The sequence below is a fragment of the Athene cunicularia genome (genome assembly GCF_003259725.1).
Source record: "Athene cunicularia isolate RWA chromosome Z unlocalized genomic scaffold, athCun1 chrZ_part3, whole genome shotgun sequence".
NCBI lineage: Eukaryota > Metazoa > Chordata > Aves > Strigiformes > Strigidae > Athene > Athene cunicularia.
In genome coordinates this window covers 8,838,571-8,862,765 of record NW_020799144.1, presented here as the reverse complement: position 1 = coordinate 8,862,765, position 24,195 = coordinate 8,838,571, and the positions used below count along the sequence as shown (strand labels likewise).

General features: G+C 41.0%; 1 long non-coding RNA gene across 1 annotated transcript; it reads right to left on the bottom strand.

Moving 5' to 3' along the window:
* Positions 1-9,844: 9,844 nt before the first annotated feature.
* LOC113490262 lies at positions 9,845-23,283 on the bottom strand. The gene is made up of 3 exons (XR_003400188.1): positions 22,648-23,283; positions 20,120-20,121; positions 9,845-9,856 (listed from the first exon to the last, which is right to left on the bottom strand). It is a non-coding gene; the product is annotated as an uncharacterized LOC113490262 (long non-coding RNA).
* Positions 23,284-24,195: the final 912 nt, after the last annotated feature.

The following is a 24,195-nucleotide window of genomic DNA, read 5'->3' as shown; positions in this document are numbered from 1 at the left end:
GAGGAGGGTAGGAATGGTTTGTGTCTGGGAAATTTTACTCTCAGCACTTTCTTTTTTTATTTATCTGCAAACACTTGGCACATTTAGACTCAAAATTGCTAAGATGCATTCTGGTAATGCATGTAACACAATTTTACCTGTGCTACTCTGGTGGTTTTAGTTTTTGGGCTATTCCTCAGCTGCCCTAGATCAATACATAGGAACAGTACATTCACTATGAAAAACATTTCCCCTTCGTAAACATCTTCCCCACCCCAAACAAGATTTTATTTACAGTAGAAGTTTTTTAAGACTCAGAATTATCTTATTTCAGAAAAAAAAAAAAAAAAAAAAAAAAAAAAAATTAAGTCACTAATAAAAGAATGATCATGTATAATCAAATTTCCAGTATCTAAAACTTGACATTTCAGTTTCCAGCCTGTATACTTCTACCACCATAAACAAATAATAAAAGCCTCAGGTCAACTCTTGTCACTTTTAATGCTGTGGTACTCTGGTATCTAATGGTCCTCTGGGTCATCCTAAATCTCCTTCAGTCTACTAAATGTAATTCCTTACAGATTTGAGGATTAAGCAGGTAAATTTTAAATTCCATTCCACAACATGTTTGATATTCTGGCTGCCAAATGACTTTTTGAATTAGTGTATGTGAATTTCATTCAGCTGGCTGTCATTCCCTGCTGACATAATTGATAAGTACCTTCCTATCTCTTGACTATTTTTATTAAGATCCAGCATCATTTCATACACCTCTTTAATCACCATTTGTGACAGAGCTGGCTGAGATGATGGGTGGAAGGAAGCTCTTCATTCCCACCCAGGGAAAGCCGAAAGAAAACACTTGAGGAGGACACAGAGATGTTTGCAGCTCCAGGACAGGAGTTCCCTGAAAAGTACTATGCAGATTCAGCTCTCAGGTGCCTGACCACCATTTTCACTGCTCTGCAGAAAGCAGTGGTTCATGGAAAGCCTGTGGAATCAGTTCCAAGGCAGGGAGTGGAGGAATGAAGGGCCTTTCCTCACCATTGCTGTCCAACAAGATCATTGTGGGTTTGTTGGTACAGTGTTCCACATCAGTGGTCCCAAACTCTGTCCCTACAATTTTTCTTTGCCCTGTTCAGGTCCATCCCAAAGTTGAATCACGAATGAATGCAAATTAGAGACTGTTTAGAAACTTCCTCTAACTGATACTCTTGCTCTATATCATCTATATATATCATAGGAGAAACTCTCCTTATTTATATAAACTCATTAAATGTTATCCACACAGGAATGAATATTGTAGGTCACAGAGGAAAATGTTGTAAAATATAATTCGGCAGAATGACTGAAATGCTTGAAGACACATTTAGATGATTGTCTGTATAGTTGCTTCAAGAAAGTAGGTCTGATAAGCCACACAGTTTTGCAAAGAGATACGTATGCATAATGCATGGGAGCAGGACTTGGTCCAAATCCTCCTTCAAGTTCAGCCACCTTCAGCCATGCTAGAACATAAATGTGAAAGCAAAGTAATTTCAGCGTTACTAGTATAGGTAAAAATGAATGATCTATAGAAGTGTAGGACAAAAGAAGCAAAGAAATTTACTTTTCAGGTTATAATATACAATGAACAATGAAAAATACACAGCCTGTTTAAAAAGAACTTAACAATGAGGCTTAAAATATGGTGATTTGGGAAATGAGTTTTTGGAAAATTGCTAGACACTTAAAAAATAATTTCCTTCCTTTTTTCTTTAAGTAACTGTAAACTCCTTCCTAGTTTATCCCCAGACACCTAAAACCTACAATTAGCTTAGGCTTTTTAAAAAGGTAAAGAGAATTGATCAGTTTTATTATACAAGTTTAAGGATGTTTTCTTGAATCAGGGCAATTCAGAACAGTTGTTCAATAGCAAATATCACAATCTCTTCTCAATGGTAACAAAAAAAAAAACCAAAACAAAACAATTCTTAAGACATGTTTTATAAGTATTGCTATCTTTCGCTCCCATATACGCTTGTTAGCTTGATGTCCTAATGAGCTGAACACCATCAACCAGCAGTTTGTGCCATTATTTGCTAGTTCACAGGGCTATTGTCGCAGACATGAGCCTTCTGTGAAGAAAATTTATTTTTCTTCCTTTGTTGTGTTTAAGTGGTCAGTCTTTTTCAATTCTAGTTCTGTTCTTGTTGGTATTTTCAGGCATAATCCTACACAGCAGGCATTGAGAGATATATTTTAGGCCTGCTTTGGGTAAGTAGTAAAGCCAGTTAACCATTGAAATATCCATCATTCTTTTCATGTAAACATATGAGTTAAAATACATTAATCTATACATGCATAAATGTTCTCGGTTCCTGATCTTAAATTCAGTGAAGCCAGAGTCTAGTAGTTTGATCTCAGAAACTCTTGTTACTGTGTTCCTCTATTTTATAAATTTTTTCCTTGTGCTTGTTAGCAACATTTCTTTACCAATAATTTCCATTCTCTGTTCAGGGAAAACTAAAATGAAATAAGTGCATCTACTAACACAAAAAAAAAAAAAAAAAAAAAAAAAAAAAAACTTATAAACTTTTCCTATTTATCATTTCTAACATGCAAAAGAACTTTTAAAATTAAAGTTTCAGCCAGTCCACAGACCTGCTTGGAAGAATTCCATGTGATACACCCCAGAAGAAAAAGGGTAGAAGAGGCAGTTGATATTCAATGGTCTTCTCCTGCAAGATCAAAAATGGTCCATGTTAGCATGCAGGAAATCAATCAAAGACAGCAAGAGGCCAGTGTGTAAGAAGAAGAATGTCCTCATTAAACTGTCTTATAAAAAGGAGGCACAGACTTCTATGGTGATGGCAGGGACAGGTGACCCAGGAGGAATAGAGAGACACAATGACAGCATGCAGGGATGTAGAGTTGGATCTGGTGGTGGACTTAAAAGTCAACAAGAGAAGTTTCTACAAATACATCAGCAGCAAAATGAAGATTGTTCGCATCTTTTTGGATTTTGCTGAATGAGGAACAACACCCAGTGACAAAAGCTATGGAAAAGACCAAGGTACTGAATTATTTTTCTTTCTGAATCTTTACCAGTAAGACCAGCTTACAGGAATCCCAGGCCTTTAAGAACAATAAAAAGTCTGGAATAAGGAAGATAATCTCAGCGAAGGAGGATCAGGCTTGGGATCACCAAAACAAACTGGACACAAGTCCAGTTTACACTCACAAGTGCTGAAGAAGCTGATGGATGTCATTGTGAGGCCACTCTCAATTATTTATAAAAAATCACAGCAGCCAGGGGAGGTTTCTGGGGACTGCACAAAAATAAATGTTACTCCTGCCTTCAGTAATGAAAAAAAGGAGGATCCAGATAGATTCAGTTTTCCCTTCATCTCTGGGCAGGTGATGGAACAAATTACCCTGGAAGACATTTCCAAACACACTGAAGACAAGAAGATGGTTGAAAATAGTCAGCATGGATTTATATAAGAAATATCATTCATTACACACATGATAGTCTTTTGTGATGAGATGACTGACAAAGTGGATGAGGGTGAGAAAAACAAATGGATAAAACATGTATTATGTCAGAGAATAGTAAGGTGGACAGAAAACTGGCACAAAGTCCAGCTGTGACACAGCCACCCAGGACATCAATACACCATTTAATGTCCTCGTGAATGACCTGGATGCTGGTACAGAGTGCACCCTCAGCAAGTTTGCAGGTGATAAAAAACTATAAGGAATGTTTACAGACCAGATGATTGTTCTGCCATCCGAAGAGACCTCAACAGGCTGGAGAAAGGGGCTGTCAGGAACTTCATAAAATTTGACAAGGAGAAACACAGTCCTGCACCTGAGAAGGATGGTGGATGAAACTTTCTATAAACAGTTAGGAGAAATCTCATGGTCACTTGCCATTGTTCTTGTGGGGGACTTTAACCTCCTGGGTGTCTGCTGGGATCACAACACAGCAGAGAGGGAACAATCCAGGAGGTGCCTGGAATGTGTGGAGGATAAAATCCTCACCCAGCTGGTGAGTGAGCCGACCAGGGAAGGTGCCTCCTGGACCTGCTGCTTGTGAGCAGGGAGAGCTTGTGGGGGAAGTAAAGGTTGGAGGCCATCTAGGGTGCAGTGATCATGAGATGGTTGAGTTTTCAATCCTTGGAGAAACGAAAAGAGAGGTTAGTAATAATGCCACCTTAGACTACTACAGGGCTAACTTTGACCTGACCAAAAGACTGATTAACAAAATCCCTTGGGACGTGCCCTGGAGGATATGGGAGTCCAGGAAGGCTGGACATACTTCAAGAGCAAAGTCTTAAAGGCACAGGAGGTGGCTGTTCCTGTGCGCCGAAAAACAAGCAGAGGGGGAAGGAGACCGGCCTGGCTAAACAGGGACCTTTGGCTGGATCCCAAGAACAAAAGGAGAATCTATTGCCTTTGGAAGAGGGGGCAGGTCTCTCATGAAGACTGTAAAGATGTAGTGAGGTTATGCAAGGAGAACATTTGGAGAACCAAAGCACAGCTAGAGCTCAACTTGGCCACAGCTGTTAAGGATAACAAAAATGTTTCTATAAATTCATTAAAAGCAAAAGGAGGATTAGGGAAAATCTCCCTCCCTGACAGGATGCAGAGGGAAACATGTTAACTAAGGATGAGGGAAAGGCTGAGGTGCTCAATGCCTACTTTGCCTCAGTCTTTAGCAGAGGAACTGGCTGTTCCCTGGACACTCAGCCTCATGAGCTGGAGATGGGGAGGGGAAGCAGACTGAGGTCAGCACAGTTGAAGAGCTGCCAGTCAGAGAGGGACCTGGGGGGGTTAATTGACAGATGGATGAACAGGAGCCAGCAGTGTGCCCAGGGGGCCAAGAAGGCCAATGGCATCCTGGCTTGTGTCAGCAATAGCATGGCCAGCAGGGACAGGGAAGGGATCTGACCCCTGTACTCGGCACTGGTGAGGCCACTCCTCGATGACTGGGTTCAGTTTTGGGCCCCTCACTCCAAAAAGGACATTGAGTGACTCGAGCGTGTCCAGAGAAGGGCAACGGAGCTGGGGCAGGGTCTGGAGCACAGGTCTGCTGGGGAGCAGCTGAGGGAACTGGGGGGGTTTAGTCTGGAGAAGAGGAGGCTGAGGGGAGACCTCATCGCCCTCTACAGCTGCCTGAAAGGAGAGTGCAGAGAGCTGGGGATGAGTCTCTTTAACCAAGTAGCAAGTGATAGGACAAGAGGGAATGTCCTCAAGTTGTGCCAGGGAAGGTTTAGACTGAATATTAGGAAGCATTTCTTTACAGAATGGCTTGTTGGGCATTGGAATGGGCTGCCCAGGGAGGTGGTGGAGTCCCCATCTCTGGAGGTGTTTAAGAGTAGAGCTGACATATCGCTGAGGGATCTGGTGTAATTGAGAACTGTCAGTGTTAGGTTAATGGTTCGACTGGATGTTCTTCAAGGACTTTTCCAACCTAGATGGTTCAGTGATTCTGTGAATAACCCCAGATTCTAGGACAGGCAGGGGAACAACTTCCTGGAGAGCAACATTTGTGAGAAGGACCATAAACCAGCCATGCACCCTGCAGCAGGGAAGGCCAACAGCGTCCTGGGCTGCATTAGACAGAGCATTAGAAGGAGATTGAGAAAAGTGATCATTCCTCTCTATTCAGAGCCTGTGAGACACATCTGGGGTCCTGGGCTCCCCTATACTTCAGAGACATAAACATACCAAAGTGAGTTCAGTGACAGGGCCATGAAGATGACTAAGGGCTTGAATGTCTCAAAGGAGAAGCTGGACTAAGTAATCCAAGGGGTTCCTCAAACATTTTGTGATCCTATGATTCTGTAGTTCTATACCACCTATTTCAGTGTTTACACAGTGGAAAAGCAGAAAGATGACTTCTGAAATAAGCAACGTGAAGGCAATAAAAGACACTATATGAAAAAGCTGAATTGGAAAACATTCCTGAATTAGCATTATACAATAATTTAATTTTGTTCCTTGGTTTAAATTCTGTTCTGAGTATTCTTAATATCAACATAAGCTATGTTATAAACTGAAACAGGAGAAAAAGAGTTTAAAATGCTCTCTGAAAGGAAAAACTATTGAATATTAAATACTGAGCACTGAGTATTCAGCTCTGAACATGTAGAAAATCATACACAGCCTTCTAGATGAAGTGGAAGAACTGGAAAATTGCCCAATTATATCTTTATTTAGATCTAAATTATTGAACTTCTCATGAAATGTAGAGTATTAAAGGAAAAATAAAACTTTTGGCTGAAGATCAGTCAAGATGAGGTACTTGCTCATGGCGCTATTAGTTTACTAAAAATCCAAGCTCTTCCCCAGAGACTCTGTATCAGTCTTATGCCTGCATCCTTCAAGCTAACCTTAATAATAAGTCTGCATGGAACTGTACTGACTTCAGGAGTTCAATGAAGAATTTGAACATTTGAATCTTTACAACTTCTAAAATTTATGTGTAGCAATTTTTTTTTAAACATTTTGACTTAAATGGCATACACAAAATTAAAAATATATATATATTCTAATCAATAACTTGAGCCAGTGCATTTAACAATCAATTACATTGAAATATACATTTTTTGGAAAAAGCAAAGGAAGTTCTTATACATTTAAAATATCACACTTTACAGAGAAAAAAAAAATAGGAAAGGGGGATGATAACAGCCATCAATGAAGAAAAATTAATTGTCTATATAATCAAATTTGTTGTTTCAGTCAACAAGATATCTTATTCACCTTTACTTGTATTTGTGTAGGCAATTAATACATGTAACACATGCTCAGCCTTGACACTTTTATAGGAAAAGTTCTGCCAGTAGATTGGTGCTTGCATTCTTTCCTGTGTAAAAAAACCCAAAACCTGCTTGAGGATGGCATTAACACACTACCTGAATTGACACTGACAATTAATTTGACAGTCTTTTTGATTGATTCATGATAACAGGTTGACACAAATGATATACTACTGTAGACCTTTCTTTTTTTTGTTATAGGACAGCTTCATTTGGCATACCAGGGATTTTTACATCCTTTGCTTTTAACATGGGTTAATGATTGTGGGAGACAGGTACAAGTATGTGAATAAAATGGATATGGTAATGGAATTCATCTTTACCCTGAGACTGTGTAGGATGCTGGTGGGACAGGATAGAATATCAGCATGAAACAGAACTCTTTACTTTGATCCTATATCCCAATATTTGAAACACAGATTTTACTTCCAGTTTTTTTTTTTTTTTTTTTTTTTTTTGTAACTAAGCCTCTTTACCTAGTGGATTATTACAACAGCAAAAACAGCAAATCTTTAATTTAGGGAATCACTGATAATAAGAATAAGCTAGATGTCATTGAGCATGGTTATTTAACTCAGCAGTAGGAGTTTAATAATGGAAAAGTTGTTTTATTTAGCTTCTCCACTGCAGAACCTCCCTCAGAACTTCTGTGAAGTAACCTAAGTGAATAAATAACCCAGAGAGCAGTCAGTCTAGGCCTCACCATTTTTCACGTTAAAGGATCTGAACCAAGTAATTAAACAAATTAAAGCAGAAATCAAATCTTACCAGTCCAGCAATCAACCGATTTATATGGAGCTGCAAAACGCCTTTTGTTTTACTTACCTGTGTACATACTTGAATTGTCACAAAGTCCAGTAAATGTGTCAGTTCTGTCACAGTCTTTTGAAGGGAGAAAAGGGTTGTGGCATTGTTAAGCACATAAATTACACAGTATTATCATTAACATTTATGTCACACTTTTCGCTCAAAGCTTTTAGGTTGTCTAAAAATACTGGAAGTTTCATTGAGTTCCACTACCAGTAAATGTATCTTAAGAAGGCTTTTAAAAATTCATCAAAACCAGCAAGATATTTTGCTTTAATTAAAGATATCTTCTCCAATACAATCATGACACAATTAAGAAAAGAATTAAAATCCTTGTGCAATGTAGTTACATGTTATAACGATAAAATACTGTGAGGGTTTGACAACTGGTTCAAGCCAGAGTTGACCTATAGATGAATCCTATTTTATAACTGATAACCATTGTGCTAGTAGATATTGTACTAAGTTATAACAAACCACCTGTTCTGATGTAAAAAGTGGAAGTATTGAAGCCTGAACAACAGGCTCTGAGCCGAAGCTGGTAACTCAGTATGTAACCATTAGTGAAATATGTATGGAAGGTGTAGCTCTCTTGAGTGTATCTTTTTCTTTGTGTGTAGATAAGATCACAGGGTCATGGAGACAGTTGTCTGGCCCTGTGACCCGGTGTGTGACCTTGCTCATAATCCAATTAGATAAACTGGGAAACTCCCTTAGCTTCTGCCTTGAGCCCTGACCAGGCTCTGGAAGAATCTAAAGTGAGAATGGAAACAGATATTTCCGCTTAAATCAAAGGTGCCAGCTATGCTGGCCTGTCGATCTCTGGTATAGAAGGCTGGGCCCCTTTGCAGTGACTCTGGAAGCCTCACCTACGGGTGGAGGCACCGCGTAGGATTTCCCCCTTGCCGGGACAGGCTCTGCAAACCCTCGCTGTAACCGGGGCTGCCCAGCCACTGCGGGGCTGGGTGATGGTAACATATGCAAGTGGTGATGGATCTTTCTTAATCTCCATTCTCTCTCTCTCATATAGTAATTATTTGATGCATTACCCTGTATTTTCCTATTTAAGTGCACTGTTCTGTCTTTTCTTACTGTATGTTTTCTGTATTACCCTGTTACACTATTTAGTTATATGCACTAAAATACGCCTGCTCTTTTCACTCTGGTGTCCGAGTTTAATTGGTATCCTTAATCGGCAAAACAAATACACAGATGAAGACTGAGACAACAAATCAACTAAAGATTTTTCCAATAATAGTATTATCTAACATGGTTAAGCATCACTCCTCACATTTACCTCTTTTTAATTTCAAATTTTAATCTTCTTATCATATATGTCCTCCAACATAATTACAGATCTCAGGATGTTTGCCCTGTACTGCGCTAAAGTTCCACTTAGCTGACCATTTTGTTTAGGACAACAGCATGTGACAAGGAGACAATTTATTAACAGGACAAGTAAATAGTTTTCTTTCTTAGACAGTGTGGTGTGGCATTTATTTGATGTTTTATGAATTCACCACAGTTTGGTAAACCATCTTTCTGGTGATACCAGCACATTGTTGTTTGACCAGTTCAAATAAACTAGACATTTCCTTCATATATTATTAAACTAGTGTAATAATCAACACAGCTTAAGGTTTGATCTCTGGAAATACACACTCAGTTTTGTCAAGGAAGAGACAATAGCCTGCCTAATTACTTGGGAAGATATTGGCAACACCCAAACTGGAGGCACACAGTTCAGGATACTACCTACACAAAGGAGACAAGTTAGGATCTCTACATAGTAAATGAAGAAGGTGAGGATCAAGCAAGTTACAAGAGCATTAGGTCTAGCTAGAATGGCCTCTTAAAAGGACATGTATCTCTCCCTTTTTGCTTATAGCAAACTCCTGAAGTAGGCATTCCTAAAGTTACAAAAAGAAAATACTCTTTACTACTTCTAATATACCAAACTTCAGTTTTCAAAATTAGCATGTTCTGGGGACCCTACCTTAGAGCACTTTAAAAATACTAAATTCCATGCCCAGGAAATTATTTTTTTCACAGTTTTAGCTATTCATATGTGGAACTGGCTTGTTGGCTGATGGCTCAATGTTCTGAAAACATACCAGCATTTGGATTATTTCCTGGCAAAACCCTCATTGTGTCAGACACCTATTCACAGTATACTTAGAACACTTTTTTTTTTTTTTTTCACTTCCTGTTGCTTTCTTCCTCATCATCCATGTTAAATCCATGACCATAGCATGAGAATTCTGGCAGTACTGTCCATACTCTGTTACAGTTTTCTTCCTTTAGTTCTGCGGATCCACAGCACAAAGAGCTCTTGGGGTGCTCTGTCAATGGGGCATCTGAATGCTCCTGATGAAATTTCTCTGGAGGCAGTATGAAAAAACCCTGGTGATAGATGACAGGGGGACAAATGATTTTATAAAACCAAATACTATCCCTTTGAGGGACAGCATCACTACTAGAATATTCACAACCCAGAAATGAGGGGCAGGCTATCAATCAGCTTTAGCAGGTCAGGCTGAAGGACTTTCTGATCCACAAAAGAGCTCAATATCATCATCAGGATGATTTCAACATAGGGTAGAATGTCAGCTAAACATATATTAAAACTAGAATAGTCCTCATATGTGCTTTTAAGTATAGTATTTATAGGACTGTATCCTTGAGGTATCACAAGAAAAAGGGAAGTGATTTTTGGTTTCCACTTTGCATATATGAAGAAGAAATGGAGAAGGAAAAAAAGCATTAGATATTTATTGATCTATTTTTCTGCAGCATTCAGCACAAGGCTGTTACTCTTTAATGTAATTGCATTCAATAGAATAATTGATCAATACTCAGTTGATATGTGCTTTGCAAACACAGACAAATTAGGAAAAACTCTCTACCATAATACCATGAGGTCATGAAACTTGCCACTCACCCAAATGATAATGTTATGATAGCCTATTCTAGTGGTTCAATTTCTCTTCACACAGTCAAACATAATGGTTTGACAACCACATAGAATTGACAGATATCAACACCCTTCTGCAGTGACAGCAGAAGACAGGACAGGTTGTACAAGGGTGTCTTAAATTGCCCTAGATAACCAATGTTTAAGCACCTGAATAGCACTCCTTGTATTACTGTAGTAGAGCTATCAGTAGAAAAGGTTCCTTATAGCTTAAGACAAAGACTATTTGCAAAGAAAAAGTAAAAAAAATTAAGTTCATAAATATTTAGTTGATTACTTTTCTCCTATCTTTGCCCTAACTTTTTCTCTACACTACAAGTTTTTTTTAAATTTAAGAAAGTGTCAATGAGAAAGAGAATATATTCTTTCACTCTCCAGTTTAGAGGCAGGAGAAATTAGGAGAAACTTTGATCTCCTTGTCTAAACCATACTGAAGCATTCCTAACCCCTAGCAATGAAAGTTTTAGCACTGTAAGTGTTTAGTGTTGCAAGAATAAACCAAATACCATACAGGTAGGCCCAAGCTATCATCTTGGTTGTATCTACTGGTCTGATAGACTATGACATGACAATGACCTTCATAATGTTTTTACTCACTTTCATGTTATATTTATCTTCTCTGTAAAGATAATTTCCATTCAGATTAAGCATATGAACAGTGAATTACATGAATATTACTTTACAAAAATAGAAAAATCATATGAACATTTATAGCCTTTAATCTAATGCTACTGAATACCAACAAAGGATGAACAACAGGAGCACAGAAGTCAGAGATTTCCAAATCTCTTTTCCATGATCTGGGTTCCCCCTTACACAGAATTATTGCTCTAGCAAACACAGTCAATGCTGATGTGGTTGCCAGATTCTCAGCTATCCTGTTCAGAGCACAAGTTCAGTCTTTAAAGTACTGTCAGTCCTCACTAGCAGTACTGCTTCTACCCGAAATGCCTCCTAATATGGGATCTTTCTGACCAGCTGTTAAAGATATCTTTCTTTTTCAGAGCCCTTGCTTTACATTTGTGAATTCAGTGCATTGTTGTTCTAGGGACAGTTTTTACAAATCATTTACATCTGCAGAAAGTGCACGCACCAGTGAACTGCATCTACCTAGTCTGGGTGACACAACAAGCCAGCTCTGAAACTTTGCATTTAGCCTGTTCCATGTTCAAACATCCCATTTCTGAATATTCTCCATTTCTTTTAATGTCATCAACATTTTAACACTTCTGGGAAAGCATTGAATTTTGAAGAGATCTACACTGCCTGGCTAATGTTCCACTGTAGTCAAAATCAAATTTAACCAGTCAGTTAGGATGATTTTCTGGAAGCTCTAAGTGATCGTACAAAATACTGGCCTCCTTTTCCTGAATTTTATTTATAGGGGCCATCTGCAGTAAGCATTGCAGGCTTGGTCTCTTTGCCTCCTTGTCAATTCCCCAAAAGGAGATGAGTAACAAGAAAATCATGAAGGGATCCAAAAGTTTCAATTCAGGGAAAATGAGTTAGACAAGATTGTAAAACAGTTCTTTCACCTAGCAAAATATTTCCTCTAGGCCAGAAGATGATGTAGAGGGATGGGCTGTGAGCAATTCTAGATTCTCAATGATGTGTCCTTTGCTGGACACACTGATCAAATATCTAGTCCTACAACATGCAAGTAAAAATGGCTGGCTAGTACAGATAATGCTTCACACCTTTTCCTCCTAGAGACAGTAGAAGCAGCACACACGTTTTGGAAGCAAACTGCCTCAGATTAAAACCATTCTGCTGAATTTATTTCTGAGCAGAATTAAATTAAGACTCTTCTCAGCCCTGAGAAGCCTTTGTTCCTCAAGGAAAATAGTGTTAGATCCTTGTCTGTGCTCCATAGGCTTCGTGAGAGATCTAGGGAGGACGGACACAGTTGCATTTGACAGAAGCAAAACTCACTAGTCAGCAGAGAGGTTGAAATAACAAACTAGGATTTATGCCAGCACACCTGGTCTCTTCTGCTTGCTACAGTCAAGGCAAAGATATAGGTCATCCTGACTTTACTCTACAAACAGCTTGAACCTAGAGTAGGTTTCCTCACAATATCCTGTTCACCAAATCATCTCATTCCACATTACCTTTCTTCAGCAGGGTACTAGCCACCCCACTTGTGTCTATGCATCTTCTAGAGTGAGCAAGAGATGCCTGCTAAGACAAGCTCACAGCTCATATTATCCAGTTAATTATACCCACAAACTCCTGCAGTGACAATTTACCTTATCCAAAATCTCATTGTGGCTAGACAGAATCACAGAATGGTTTGGGTTGGAAGGGACCTTAAAGATCATCTAGTTCCACCACCTTCCACAGGCAGGGACACCTTCCACCAGCCCAGGTTGCTCAGAGCCCCGTCCAATGTGGCCTTGAACACTGCCAGGGAGGGGGCAGCCACAGCTTCTCTGGGCAGCCTGTGCCAGGGCCTCACCACCCTCACAGGGAAGAATTTCTGTTTATATCTAAGATAAATCTACTCTCTTTTGCTTTCCATTTCCCCTTGTCCTATCACTACCTTCCTCAATAAAGAGTGTCCCCCCATCTTCCCTGTAGCCCTCTGTAAGCACTGGAAGGCCACTATAAGGTCTCTCTGGAGCCTTCTCTTCTCCAGGCTGCACAGCCCCAAGTCTCTCAGCCTGTCCTTGTAAGGGAGGTGCTCCAGCCCTCCTGATCATCCTTGTGGCCCTCCTCTGCACTTAATCTAACAGGGCCGTATACTTCTTATGTTGGGGCCCTAGAGCTGGACACAGCACTGCTAGTGGGGTTTCACAAGAGCAGAGGAGAGGAAGAGAATCACTTCCCTCGACCTGCTGGCCACACCTCTTGATGTAGCCCAGGACATGGTTGCCTTTCTGGGCTGCAAGTGTACTTTCAGTTTTCCATCCACTAATACCCCCAAGTCCTTTTCCACAAGGATGCTCTCAATCCACTCATCACCCAGCCTGTATCCATGTTTGGGATTGTCCTGACCCATGTGCAGGACCTTGCACTTGGCCTTCTTGAATTTCATAAGGTTTTCTCCAGCCCACCTCTCCAGCCCATGGAGGTCACTCTGGATGGCATCCTTTCCCTCCAGCATCTCAACTATCACCACTTTGGTGTCATCAGCAAATTTGCTGAGGGTGCACTCAATACCACTGTCCATGTCACTGATAAGTATGTTAAACAATTCTGGTCACAACACCAATCCCTCAGGAACACCACTCATCAATGCTCTCCACTTGGACATTGAGCCATTGATGGCAAGTCTTCGAGTGTGACCATCCAGCCAATTTCTTATCCACTGAGTGGTCCACCCGTAAAATCCATGTGTCTCCAATTTAGAGACAACGATGTCATGAGAGACAGTATGAAATGCTTTGCTCTTGACCAGAAGTCTTACAACAGATCATCAGTCTTGCAATAGGATGCCTTATGAAAAAGAATTATCTCCTAATTAAAATCTAAAGCAAGCAATGAGAGAGACATGGTTGTCTTCTGAAACAGCAATTTGACTGTTATATCTTCTTATGAGCTGCTGCTCACTGCCAGTGTTTTCCTGCTACCCAGTCAAGATCAGCAGAATATTAAGAACTGAAATTTGTATCAGACAACAGATGTTCTCTGACTCAGCTCAAGTTCTGTATGCTCAGCTGGAGGCAACTGGTTAATGCTGAACATTGAACAGTGTTTAATACTTATCGAATGCTTGATGCTTATTCATGAACACATTGTGTTTTGGAAGCTCAGTGTTTTCTTCTTGGGAAACAGTACACAGAATTGCAAATATGTTAGAGGATACTCAAAAAAATGCAAACCACTTTGAACAGGATACCAGTTATACATAAACTCTGTAAAAATAAAATAACAAAGTCAAGAAACACCAAGAGGGAAGACTGTGGCACTGGACTTAAAACTATGTAGCATTTACCAAAATCTGTGGAACGCATCAGAGAGGCTAAATCTGCAAGACTATGTTGAAAATTCTGGTAAGAATTCACATACAGTTCTCGTTTGGTGGCTGCAAAATATGAGTAAAAACGGTGTCATCATTATGACTGTGGGATTGGTTTAAAGTACCACTAAAAAAATAAATGTATTAATACATTCTAGGGTGACCACACATATTCTGAAGCCTTTTATCCTTTTCTTTTTCTATTTAATGAGTGTTGCTCTATACATTTGTTACTTATACCCCTTCAAGACAGAGCAATTTTGCTGTAAAACTGGGAGCTGATTATTCATTTATGTGGGGGTTTTTTTTAAGCTATGTTCATGGGCTTCTTTAGTAAATTTGTTTTGACATGATTCTTCTCACATAGAGATGTTATTGGTAGTATAAAAATAAATGTTTGGACTATGGGCATGGAGCTCCTGTTCATATGAAGATCAGCGTTTTGTGCATTTTGAGGGCAGGGGCCTGTTTAAATCAGGAAAATGGACATGATCACTACCAGAGTCTAGCCATGGAAGTTAACATTTTTCCAATTCACAATCTAAACACCAGATCTAATGTTTGCTACTCAGGTACTGACGATGTGCCATTGAGGACTGTGCCACAATGTGAGCTCATGGTCTCTCAGTCTCTATGTTCCTTCAACAAGTTAAAGAGACTTAACAGATTTAGCCATGGAGATTTTGTCCTGGAGACATGATCTCAAATTACAAATGCTGATCTGCAGGCCCAGTTAAATTACAAACTGATAATACAAGTCCTATATGACAAGAGGAAATACTGAGCCAATAATGAACAAGTCAGAGGAATTTTGTCCTTCAAAATTTTTCACACTCTGCTGCTTGCTCTTTCCAAAGAGCCTCTTAGATGAGAGCAGGGTGTGGGTGTGATGATCTCTGGTGTCACGGCCCCTTCTCACTGCTTTTCTATGACTTGATTCTTCCGAGACCCCCATTTGTCACTTGGCTGAAAAGCAGTCACCACCTCCGAGAGGAAGGTGCTCCTGCATGGGTGGTGGAAGGAGAGACACATGGTAGGGAATGCAAAGGAAAACTGCTTGCATGGCCAGTTAGGCAAGCCTATGAGCAAGCATATTTTAAAGGCAGACAGTAGCATATTGTTCATGTGATGTTGTAAATATTTTTGTGTAGAGGGGAAAGGGTCTTAGCATGGTTTTGTAAAAGGTCTCTTGGGTTGTATCAACTGAAAGCTATACTCTAAAGGAATTAATCATCATTGCCAGAATTAGATATAGGAATAGAATAAGGGTAGTCTGTATTTCCAGAAGAGGGCTATCCACTAGCTGTTGAAAGCAATGCGGGGCATTAGTAGTGTAAAACAACTTCACGTTCAGGTCAGAGAGGATCAATAAGAGTATGTCATACATAACATGACACCACCTTTTGGATTTAACTGAGTGTCCCGATCCAATACTGGGGAAGGTTCTTAAACGATCCCAAGAGAAACATTAAGACAAACAAGGTCAGATGCCATACAACTTTGTGACCTTTATTTCCCATAACAACTGATAACAGAGAGAAGACAGAGAGAAGAAAAATTCAGAATACCTAAGCAAACAAATTAAAGAGATGCAGCAAGATTAGTTACCACCCCCACCAATCCAGCAGTGTCCCATTGGCTTGGTCTTGGTGCAAGTGATGGGGTCTTTGCTCCAAACTCGGCTAAAGTCCCAGCTCCACCCAATGATTTTAAAGAATCAAGAATCATCTCCAAGAGAGGAGTACAGAGTCTTTTTTTTTGTCCCAGTCCCCACAACTTCTCTGAAGAGTCCTCCCATTTCCACAGAGCTCATTTTTGTGTGCCATCCTATGTTCCTCCACGCGCACATGCCCAGGTGTTCACAGTGGTTGTGCCGGGGGATGGGGTTGACTTGCAGTGTCTTCAGCCTCTTCACATCTTCCTCACCCCAATTTCCTCTCCATCCGGTTCGTGCACAGGTGCAGCTTGGTAGGCACTGCCAAGGATGTTGCTGTTCTAGCTTCAGGCAGATGTCGTAGTTTCTTCAGGGACAATTCTTCTCCTTCAGAGTGTACTCCTCCAGGAAACAGGATGTTGAGGCCAGGAAGCAGTAGTGGTGCAGCAGCAATGTGGAGACAAACACAGTCCAACACAGTCTCTTACACTGAGTTCATGTGATTTGCTGTAAAGTGAGTAAGAGATTGTAAAAAGAATTGGAAGTAGGCAAGTGTAGGGAGAGGCGCTCGGAAGATCTCATGATGTAAGGAAGGAATAAGGAAGTAAAGATCTCGCGATGTACGGAAAGGCACATATAAAACAATTGCGCAGTTAATAAATTGAACAAGAAGCAAGCACCATATTGGCGTCTGTGCTTTTGTTCCCGTGAAGGTCATAATCTCCTGCATGGATTAGCTGTGATCTGAGTGCCACACCTCTGTGGATTGGCAGATAGAAAAACACAGCTAATACCTCTACCGCAACAAATGGTGATCTGACTGACATGATCCAGCGAAAGTTGAACCATGAAGGTTGGTAGTGCATGGCAGGAGGTGAAGGAGCTCCATGCAGGGCGGGAGACTCTGCGGTGCGCCATTGAAGCCACAATTAAAGTACTTGAAATATGGGGAAAACAACATAAGACTTCTATGAAGTCGGGGACTTGAAAAGCCATGCTACAAAGATTAGTAAAGCTTGGCATTCTGGCCGAGCCGACAGACTGCGTGAAGCCAGAGCTATGGCCTCAAATAGAAGCTGAATTAGTGGAACAGGCAGTGGTGAAACTCCTCCAGTATATCCTCTCTATGAGGGGGAAAAAATATGATAAATTCACTCTGGAAGGTTTAAGATGGAGCTGAGAAAAGGGACTTATATCTACCTGGGAGTCTATAGGGAAACAGCTTTGAGATTCGATCAGTGATGGAGGAAGGTCAGCAAAAGAAGTGAGCAGCTATAGCACACTCCGGAAACAAATCTGAGAGACTTTAGGGATCGCAGCGGCATCTCATTCTGACAATCCACCTACGATGCCAGCGCCCCCATTGCATTAGGTCAGTAAAAAAATCCATTCACCTCATCAATTGCACAACCAGGACCGCGGCAGGCAGCAGGAGCTAAATCAAAAGCTGTGCGGTCAGAGCTGAGAACACCAGAAATGCATCTGATGCCATCAGGAAGGAGAATGAGGCGGCGTCGGAGGAGTCCGTGGGGTCCAGCAGTGGGTGGGGTGTGGAGTACGGAGTTGGCGGCGGCGGCCCGGGGCCTCCCTGAGACCCCCCCGCTGCAGAGTGACCGCCTGTGGCTGAGTCCGGCACCGTGTGCTTGTCCCAGTCCCCCCCACCCCACCCCCCAACAAAAGCAGCAAGAGGTTTTTTTTCACAGAGGAGGAGCATACTCTGCAGGGAGAGTGCACCTCTGTACCACCTGCCTGACAGAAATATTGTCAAGAGATCATCTACAACCTTACAGGAGTTGTCCATTTTACCAGGGATAGTAGTTGCTGATTAGGAAGGGGAAATAAGAATTATTGCTTGGACTCTTGTACCCCCATGTTCAATAACAAAAGTCAAAAGCTGCTCAGCTTGCTTACATTACTGCGGCTCCCCCTAATACTATTCTGAGAAGCTGCAATGACTCAGGATTTGGAGCAGCAGGCACCCCTTAAATATTTTTGGACTCAGACAGTGACACAAGATTGACTTCTGGTAAAATGTACTCTCATTAAAGCTAAAAAATCTGTTGAGCTGACAGGCATTTTAGATACCAGTGCGGATGTGACCGTAACATCTGCGAGCAGATTGGCTGTTAGCTCCAGTAACTCAGATGCCTTTCAGGGTGGTGGTCATGCTGTAGCAATTCAAAACAAGGGTCTCACTCATGGAAGGGGCCCAGAAAACTGGGTAGCAAATATTCATCCATTTATATTGGAAACCCCTATTACATTTTGGGGTCGTGACTGTATGGCTCAATGGGGAACTCAAATGGGATCAAATTTGTCTTAATCACCACTGCAGCACAACCCACCCTGAAAGCCACCCTGAAACTAACCCAGAAAACAGAATCACCTGTGTGGGTGGGTCAGCGGCCCTTGCCAAGGAAAAAGTCATGCCACCTTAATGATTTACTTCAAGGACAATTAAGTTTCTTATTTTAAAGAAAAGTGGTAAATAGTGACTTTTACATGATCACTGACACAATAATGATATCATGGAGGATAAAAATACTTTACAACTATGAATGTCCTCCCCAACAATGATTACCCGAAACTGGCATCTTGTAGTAATTGATCTAAAGGATTGATTTCTTTTAGCCTTCCCTTGCATCCAAATGATGCACCTAAAATTACTTTTTTTGTTCCCACTATTAATATTAGTGAACCTGCAAAACAATACCACTGCGTTATTTTACCATAAGACATAAAAGTCCCACCAGATCCCCCAAGCTGTTATATATCATTATATAGATGACATCCTTATAGCAGCAGAAACACAGGAGATCATCGAAAAGGCTCTTGCTTTAACCAAGCACTCACTATCTCAAATGGTATTGCAAATACCACTTCAAAAGGTACAGGTATCATCACCAGGAAGTACCTGGGCTGAAGAATTTGTGAACAGACTATTGTCCTGCAACAGCTTAAACTTAAAACTGATGTTAAGACTTTAAAAGATCTACAGAAACTGTTAGGAACTATAAATTTGATACAGCCATTGTGGGCCTAACTAATGATGATCTGCATAGCTTGTTTGATATTTTATGAAGAGATCCTTCACTGACATCACCCAGAGTACTTACAGAAAAAGTGAAACAAGATCTCCACCACATAGCTAACGCCATCTCAAACAGACAAGCATCACAAGTATACTACATTCCCCCACGGGACAAGCCATCATAGAAAGAGCACACCAAACCTTGAAATCGCTTTTGCAAAAACAAAAAGGGGAACAGATCTTGGCTCCAGGGCAGCCATATGCTCTACTGTTTCAGTGGGATGAAAAACACATGCTTTTTTTTCCACCAGAATGCCAGAGCAATACAAAACAGTTTTCTTTATCAAGGCATCACACTAAAACATCATTGCAACTTGCCCTGAATGCCAGAAAGAATCCATCTCTTCCACAGTGGTGTCGACCCTTGGGGACTCACCTCCTCAGAATTATGCCTATCTGATGTCACTCACTCAGCTGCATTTGAAATGTTAAAATATGTACATGTGTCTCTTAATACCTTTTCTGGAGCACTATTTGACTCCTGCCATACAGTGGGGAGTCAAGCACCTGACCAGCATTCCCCACTTGCCGGCCGGTCAGGCCATTGTGGATCATACATCTAGCAAGCTAAAGCATCTATTACAATAACAACAAAGGGGGAAGATGCAAGATATCAATCTACACCTCACAAAAGGCTAAATAAGGCATTATATGTCATGAACCTTTTAAACATTTCCCCTGTCTCACAGGTGCCACCAATATTGTGTCATTTCTCATCACAGATACCAGGTCACAAGAAGTCCAGAGCAAGGCTCAAGTGTTAACAAAAACCTAGGAAGGGGTAACTGGGAAGGACCATTTCCTTTAATAACCTGGGGAAGAGGTTATGCTTGTGTCTCCACACGTCTCAGTCTCCAGTGGTCACCGGCAAGGTGTGTGCAACCACACCTGAGGCGTGAGAGGCAGCCAGCACTCAGGATCCAGCTGTGGTGCTGTGGGTGCCCCTGTGCGGACAGTTTGTGATCTCTTTGACTGATCATTTAAGCAGAATGTCTGGGTAATGTTTGCTACTGCAACAGAACAAACTACACTACAGTTGACAATTCTTTTAAGAGAAAATGCTAACAGTAATTGCAACTCCTTAATGAGATATATAGGCTTACTAGTCACTAGTGAAAGATGTAGTTTAGATGAAATGTAGTTATTAATAACGATGAAATGCTATAAGAATGTGTATATTCAACTTTCTTTGTTAAGCAATATTAAGAATTAAGAGCTCAAGTGTTTAACATTTCTAGAAACTCCCTTGGTTTTCCCCCTGGAGTGCTGGCCAGGCTCTGGGTGGAACCCAACAGGAGGATGGAATCAGATGTTCCTGCTCAAAGAAAATTGCCAGTTATTTTGGCTTGTTGATTTGGAGGCTGGACCTGCTTGCAGCGACGTTGGATGCGTCACCTATGGATGGACACATCACGTAGGATTTCCGGTTTGTGAGGAAGGGCACTCTGAATTCTTGCTGCATCCAGGGTTCCCCAGCAATTGAGGATCTGAATGTTAGTACCCCATTAAGTAAATGTGCTACTCCCTGTTTTCCTTACTGTTTATTTTGTAGTATTTAGTCTTATCCCTTATTTATTGGTACTGAAATTAGCCTACTCTTTTCATCAGTAATTGTAACTAGTGTATTGTTTTAGCCTTCTGTGGAACTATTCTGTGTGCTATCTTTTTGAAGTTTGTCTATCCTTTAATTGATACAGCTCTCAAACAAGTCTTGCAGGTGCCATTGCAAAACCAAGAAAGGGGAGATCTGGGAGGCATCAGCCTTGCACAGCCTCTGACAAAGAGCTAAGCTTTGGTGAAGAACAGGCCTCAGAAGATAGATAAAAAACTGCTGAGTTGTGCCAAGGTGGCAGGAAAAATCAATCAGGACAGCAGGCATTTTGCCTAGGCTTAGCAACTGCTGCCGACCCATCCCAGACCGGTTTGATTGGAGTTAGAGTTGAGAGGCTCTCTTCCCCAAGTAGCTGGGAATAGCATGCGAGATCAGGCCTGGGGATGTATGTAGTTTGCTGGACAAAAAGCCTATCTGACACATGGTTGGTATAATCAGACAGTCTGGCTGGGATGGCAAATCCATGCCTTTGGCCTGGGCTTATTAAAATACCAACAAGGCTGCCTTTGTTACCATAGTCGCTGTTGTAGCAGACCTTATAGGATGCCTACAAAACATGACCCTTCAACACTTTGGAAAGGAACCTGTGTGCAAGTTTTAATCGTTGCCGGGATCAGGGACCACGTGGCCGTTGCCCCTCCCCCACCCGCGCCGGTCAGGCTGGAAGTTAGACACAGACCCCGGCTAAAATAACAAGAAATTTAATACAACAGAGTGATAGAACAATCTGAACAACAACAGTATCAATGGTAACAACAATAAAGAGCAATAACAGTGAAAAGACAAACGATATACAGAGAAATACCGCTAGCTGGTCTACAGAAAGCAAAATTCTCCCCCGAACCCGCCAAGGAGCAAGGAAGAGAGGTTCCGCCCCTGGACCTGATGTCAGCATGGTATGAATAACCCGCCTGGAGATCCCTTCCCCCTCTCTCTCTGCTGAGGAAAACTTTACTCTATCCTGGCTGAACCAGGACAACCTGACACAATATTCATCCCCTAGAAGCAGCAAGTGCAGGATGACATGGTTACGTGTTCGGAAGACTTACAATGTACCATCTTTGACTTTCCAGGCTCCATGACAACTGGAAAGCATCTACAATGGATTACACACTTGAAACACTTCAGCTACAACTTACACTACCTATAGTCATGCGCCCTCTTAACGGCACAACACACTTTACAGATGCCTCATCACAATCACAAACAGCTGCACTCGTATGGAAAGCTGAAGGACTTTGGGAAAGAGGTTGTGGACTCAGACTAATAAATCAGGACAATGGTTGGAAGCCAAAGTGGTCCAGATGGCACTCCAGCAAGAGACAGAGAATCCAATTAATATTGTTACAGACTCCCTATATATTTATAAACTTGTACACAAAATAGTAACAGTAGGATTTGTGCAGACAGAAATGTCAACTTTACTTTATGACGCTCTACAACAACACGTAGAACAGGCCTTTTTCCACATGCGAACAGTCACCAATCCTTACCTGGTCCAATTGTAGAAGGCAATCATAACACTGACCAGGCAGCACGGGGGGTATGGTCACTAGATGCTACAAAGCATTTACATGCCTTTCTACACCTCAGAGCAAAAGCCTTAGCAAAAACATGTCATATTTCTCTGTCACAAGCAAAAAACATAGTGGCACTTAGTCCCTACTGTCAAAAGGGCCCATTGTGGGAAGCAGGTGTCAGTCCAAAGGGTCTCTCTTCCAATCAGATATGGCAAAATGATAAAACAGAACGTGACCTACTAAAACCAAATAAATACCTCATAGTAACCATCGACACCTTTAGCTCTACACTATTAGCCACGATGGCTCGCAAACAAACAGCCAGACACATTATTGTTCATTGGGAGGGCGTCATCACCTTATTAGGGAAGCCACAAGAGATCGAAACAGATAATGGCCCTTGTTTCATCGCTAGACGTACCAAAGAATGGTGTGCATTATGACACATCAAGTTAGTACACGGCCTTCCTTACAACAGTCAAGGGCAAGCAATAGTGGAACGTGCGCATTGCACCCTAAAAGCCAAACTCCAACAGCCTGGGGAGGGGGAAGGTCATAAGGGGACAATACCCATAGACCGGCAACAGACTTTATTGTCCCACACCCTTTATTCATTAAATCATTTTGTTAGAGGTGACGAGTCCACACCCGCCCTGTGGAAACACTTTATGCCAACCCAGGTGACAAAAATTATCCTTTGGTTCAGGTTAAGGAACCGGGAGCAATAGCGTGGGAATCAGGCTGGTCACAGAGTGTTTTGGCATGGGTACGCAGCAGTGGAAAAGGATGGTTTAATCAAATGGATACCTGAATGATGTATAAAACCTGAAATAACCATTTCTTCTTAAAGTTTTTGCAGATTTTCTGTGGCTTTTGGCTACTCGGATCTTCTGCTAGACGAACCATCTCACCCAGACCCAACATATGGGCAAGCACTACTGAGAAGCATGCAGCAGCTGTGGATAATACAAAAAAAAAAAAAAAAAAAAAAAAAAAAAAAAAGCCCCCTTACACATGAAGAAATAGAACAACAAGCACTTCAATTATTACAAATATAGCTATATAGCATGGGGAGGGGGAAGTGTAGGGAGAGGTGCTGCGAAGATCTCACCATGTACAGGAAGAATAGGGAAGTAAAGATCTTGTGATGTACAGAAAGGCATATATAAGGCAATTGAGCTGTTAATAAATTGAACAAGAAGCAAGCACCATATTGGCGTCTGTGCTTTTGTTCCCGTGAAGGTCATAATCTCCTGCATGGATTAGTTGTGATCTGAGCGCCACACCTCTGTGGATTGGCAGATGGAAAAACACAGCTAATACCCCTACCACAACAGTCAAGTCTATATTAAATTCTGTATTAAAGTATGATTCTATAGTGCCTGAAAATACTTCCATAAAAGAGGTTATTCACTCAAAACTTGTACAATGCTCTCAAAGACAACGTTTCTTATTTAATTCATTTTTCAGAGATTCTTGGTACCGCTTCATTTGTCAAAGCAGAGGGAATATACCTTTTCAGTTTATTTTTTACATTTTAGTCTACATTAAACATACAAAATTAATGTTATTTTTTTCACAAAATATCAGCTCTTTTCCATTTGTTTTTCAAAATATAGCCATGGGAATAGCTGAAATCCACTTTTTTTTTTTTTTTACTTTTTTTTTTTAACAGTGGCAATATAGAAAGACAAAATAATTTCATCTTTAAATCTCTTATTAAAGTATTGATGGTTTATGTGAAAGTTTTCTTTGTCTTTTTTTCCACTTACACAGAAGACAAACTTA